This window comes from Penaeus monodon, chromosome 1 (assembly GCF_015228065.2).
Source record: "Penaeus monodon isolate SGIC_2016 chromosome 1, NSTDA_Pmon_1, whole genome shotgun sequence".
Taxonomy (NCBI): Eukaryota; Metazoa; Arthropoda; class Malacostraca; order Decapoda; family Penaeidae; genus Penaeus; species Penaeus monodon.
Genome location: NC_051386.1, coordinates 7,412,656 through 7,417,655, shown reverse-complemented (window position 1 = coordinate 7,417,655; position 5,000 = coordinate 7,412,656). Strand labels below are relative to the sequence as shown.

Here is a 5,000-nt window from a genome sequence, read left to right as displayed (position 1 = left end):
CCTCCTCCTCCTCCTCCTCTTCCTCCTCCTCTTCCTCCTCCTCCTTCTCCTCCTAGGCGCAAACACATCCGAAGAGAACGAACGCTGTCTTCAGAATTACGTGAATTATTTTGACTATCATTGATCAGAGCTTCCACTCGAATCGGAGAAATGGGTCAGCACCCGCCATAGGTCAAAGATCAGGTCATTTTCATTCACATGTGATTCATTTTGAAAACTCTCAAAAGCAAAACACTGTACTCCTCAACACAGAAACATCTCTTACCCTTAATCACTTCAAGCTATCCTCATAACACACGCACGAACAACCAAGAAACCTTAAAACATGAGATAGCAAATAGATCATTTATATTTAAATATCTACTCTACCATCGTTCAGTAAGATTCGGATATTCAAGATGGCGAAGGCGAACCAGAAATTCGAGAAGTGAAAGAGAGAGAGAGAGAGAGAGAGAGAGAGAGAGAGAGAGAGAGAGAGAGAGAGAGAGAGAGAGAGAGAGAGAGAGAGAGAGAGAGAGAGAGAGAGAGAGAGAGGAGAGAGAGAGATGAAGATGGGAGAGAGAAGAGAGAAGAGAGAAGAGAGGAGAGAGAGGAGAGAGAAGAGAGAGAGAGAGAGAGAGAGAGAGAGAGAGAGAGAGGAGAGAGAAGAGAGAGTGAGAGAGAGAGAGAGAAGAGAGGAGAAGAGAGATAGAAGACAGGAATCGAGAGAAAGAGAAGTATAAAAAGGTAATCGAGAAGAGGATGACAAACACGAGCAAGGTTCGAGTTGGAAGAGATGTAGAGCGAGAGAAATATTTGCTTCTTTTGTATTTGCTGTTAATTGAGTCTATTAGTGTACTGTATAACGGATGCATAGTCATGTGGAAGGGTGCAGCTGTACCGACACACAGGGCGCAAGATAGTGAACTCTATGTGACTGGCGCCCTAGTGACCACATTCGCTCACTCACGCACGCACGCACACACACAATAGCTGTTTTGGCAGAGAGGGATTCGGGAGAAAGGAATGAGAGAAAGAAGACAGATAGATAGAGAGAGAAAGAAGAAATGAGTAAAGAAAGAGAGCGAGCGAGACAGAGAGAGAGAGAGAGAGAGAGAGAGAGAGAGAGAGAGAGAGAGAGAGAGAGAGAGAGAGAGAGAGAGAGAGAGAGAGAGAGAGAGAGAGAGAGAGAGAGAGAGAGAAGAGAATCAGAAAAAGAGTGCACAGAAACGAAATAGATGCATAGGAAGAGGAGAAGAAGGACACACAAAAACACAGACACAATTCTTTTAACAATTTAATCAAAAACATGGCACCGGCCTTACCATCTAGGGAGCACCAAGACAAACAACAGGAATTTACATCAATAATATTTCTCTAAGAACTGAATATGATGTACCTTTTAAACCCAGAAGGAACTCAATGTGCCCCCAACTCTCCCGATCTGTGACTAAGTACCAAAGTCATACCAAACAGTACAGCCGACCGGTCACTTCACAGCGGGTACAGAATGGTACTGTTGTTTGCTATGTATATATATAAGAGAAGCTCGCGTACTTTTTATCCTAATCAGCGGACCTTGACGAGCGACTTCACACTCAAAACAACATCGAATTTTCAGGACTTGTTGAAACCTGCCCCGAATGACAAGACGAAAACCACTCACAGAATTTCTAAAAAAAAAAGGAGTGAATAAAAAAAAATGTCGGTTATTGCCGCTGGGTCTTCAAGGTAAGCGAGGAGGGAGACAAGCCTTGTATTACAGGAGTAGAGGTGCAGGTAGAGATCCTTCAGTCAATGGAGAGGCTCTTCTTCGAGATTGCTGTGGCGGACAACAAGGGTCTTCTTCTCTTTGGAATTTTTGCACTGTAATGGCACCGATGTAAAGCGTTTTTCTTTTATCAAATGTGTACGAAGTCACACGAAGGCACTGCAGCAACTATTAGAATACCACACAATTATTATCACTGCCACCATAATACTGCTCTCAATGACATTTAAATGAGACAGTTCTACAACAATCTCTCCTTAAAAGTTTTTGTGAATACACACTGGCAGTCAGCGGTCAATCTGGCATCAGTTAACAAGCCCGTGGTTTTTCTGTTTCCAATCAAGCCAGAACGAAACAACTATTACCCAGGATGAAAGACGGTTCAGAACCAGCGTTTCCCGGCCCGCCATAAAGCAACGCTCAACCAGATGGCCAGGTTCTCAATTTACGCGGAAAAGGTGAATCAGGAAAGGGTCGACTCGCACCTACGCCGTCTCTTTGGTACGATCATACCTACCGTGTTTAACCTTCGCACTAAATCTTGCTTTGTGTTAGAGCTAAGAGAGTTTTAGGAAGAGGATAAACTATACAAATGTCGTATCGAAACGCTTAGAACAGAGGAACAAAAACAGAATAACAAAAAAATATAAAAAAAGAAAGAAAAACGTAATAAAAAAGACAACACAGGGGCCATTGACCGGGTATAACAAAACAGAAGAAGATAATAAAGCAAAAAAACAAGGAACGCGAGGAATCACCACCGTCCATCTTTTCGAAATACACAAGAGATTCCCGAACAACACAGGATCTCCCTCCCCAAGCAAACTCATAGGGTCCAGTATATCTTCTCAGGGCAGCAAGACTCCTAACCGACCCACTCGAGTGCCAAAGACGTCCTCCTCCTGTGCTCTTATAACTGAGATCTCCAAGTGATGTAAACAAAAGCTGAAATTTGCGTACAGTAAGAACAGTGATACCACGAGAGAACGAAAAAAATGGGGGTGGGAATTTCTTCAAAACTGTATCATTAGATGAAGTGATTCATGATCATCAAAGTAGATTTGAAGAGGTACAAGTTCACCGAACAGCTGTTCATTAAGGTTCAATGCGATGTGGTGCTGTACTGCTTTCAATTTGACAATTTTTTTTATTTAACTCTTTTAAGGGATGACCCATGTTGTAGCTATTGTTATTATTATTATTTCTGTGTCGCTTTGTCTCTATATCTATTATTCCCCTCAAATTCTCACTACACCTTTCCTTCTAATTTCCTTCTCGGTTTCCCTCTCCCTCCCTTTTATTCATATTCCCACTCCCTCTCCCTCTCTCCTTTCACTGTACGTCCCTCTTCATTTCCATTTATTCTTGTCATTGTTCGTTTCTCCTTCCCTGTCTCCATCCTTCACTTTCCTTCCTCTTTGCCCTTCTTGATTTCCCTTCTTTCACTCTCTCTCTCTCTCTCTCTCTCTCTCTCTCTCTCTCTCTCTCTCCTCTCTATCTCTCTCTCTCTCTCTCTCTCTCTCTCTCTCTCACTCACTCTCTCTCTCTCTCTCTCACTCTCTCTCTTCTTTCGTAATAGCAAAATAATTAATTAAAAACACAAAAAACAATATTTGCAATAAAAAAAGAAGGAAGAAGGAACAAGCAAATAGCTTATAAGTAAAAGAAACAAAAAAAAACGATATGCATGTACAAATGGTATCAACGGAAACCAGAGAAAATCAGACAAAAACAAACAAACAAGGAAATAAAAACGAAGGAAGTAAGAGATTTAAAAATATATATATTGCAACTTACCTCAACGGAGATGTAGATTGTAGGACCAGCTGATCAGAGGGTCAGTGGCCTTTAATTGCACTTTAACTCTACACGAGGTCAAAGGTCATGCTATGACCTCTGCCTGATCACAGGTTAAAATATTGCGTCTATTTTACCCCCCAGGTCACCGAATATCACTATGGTAGCTCTTGGGGGAAAATTAAGTCACCAGAGAGAATGGGTGTGGAATATACCAGTCCTATCTATTCTCTCTTCTCTTTTATTATTATGTTATATCTGTGTTTTCCTTTTATTTGTCTTTTCTTATCATCCGGTGTCGCGGCTTGGGTGGCTACTCTGCGCTGGCATGTTTGCAAGCATTCATCACGATCGCTTTTGCGGAACCAGGAGCATGTTAACGGCAAGCATCCGCTAAAGAGCTGTGTAAAAGCAAATTTGATTAGCATATAAAGCACATGGAATATATTTTTAGACAATGTGTGTTTGTGTGTAAACAGTTTCAGGGCAAAACGCGACAAATACCAAATTTGGAGAGAGAGAGAAAAAAAAAACGTGTTGCTAGCATGACTGCCGAACACACATTTATAATCATGGTCTCTTTACAAAGCAGCTTCTTCAAAACGGGACATAATCACGAATCTATTCTTTCTTTCGGCTCTGTGGAATCGGCCGTTTTGGGGTGAAACGCAAGATGGTCGATGACCGAAAGCCGAGGAAAGCTTCTGGCGGTCTTTTAAATTTGTGACGCCTTCGGAAAAAAAACCCGATGTCGAAAAAAGAAGTAAAAAAAAAAGCAGAAAAAAATGCAACTATATATATAAAAAAAAATGCTCCATGGTCGTAAAACAGTGGAAAAAAATATTTTCCTAATTAGTGAAGCCTTCGACAAAACCCTAAAGTTGTAAAATATGTCAAAAAAATAATAAAAAATTATAATATATATATATATATATATATATATATATATATATATATATATATATATATATATATATATGTGTGTGTTATATGTATATATATATAAAGAAAAATATCTACCTTGTCTTCCTAGCATCCGAACGCATGAAACAGTGTTCGTCTGTAGTCGGCTTGACTCACGGGGAAAATAAAGATTATGCACTACACTTCTAATTAGCTAAAATTAGCTGGGAAAATGCGGTACCATATCTAAAATTATTAATTATTTAATTTCCTTCGAGATATCTGGGAAGTGAATCGCATTTTTGAAAGTAAAAACAGGAGCTTATATTTTACTTTCGCTTTCGTATACGTTGTCACTTTTTCTAGTCCAGCGAGATGACTTTGAAATAATCATATTTAGTCGATTGATAATCGTAATTAATTATTAATTTTATGTGATTTTCCCAACAAGTAGTTATTTCTTACAGATATACATTAGAGGTAAAAAAGAAAAAAACTTCCGTTGTCACGTTTGTGTAATGAAAATGCGCTCCTGTGAAATTGCCTTTCT

At 39.8% G+C, this 5,000-nt stretch overlaps 1 protein-coding gene across 1 annotated transcript in view; it reads right to left on the bottom strand.

Annotated features, from left to right (window-relative positions):
- Nucleotides 1-5,000, bottom strand: part of LOC119575874 (innexin inx2-like) — a 97,859-nt gene that overhangs the window by 88,161 nt on the left and 4,698 nt on the right. The window contains exon 2 of the mRNA XM_037923415.1: nt 3,548-3,948. The gene's annotated coding sequence lies outside the window, so the exon portion shown is untranslated. The remainder of the gene's footprint in view (nt 1-3,547; nt 3,949-5,000) is intronic.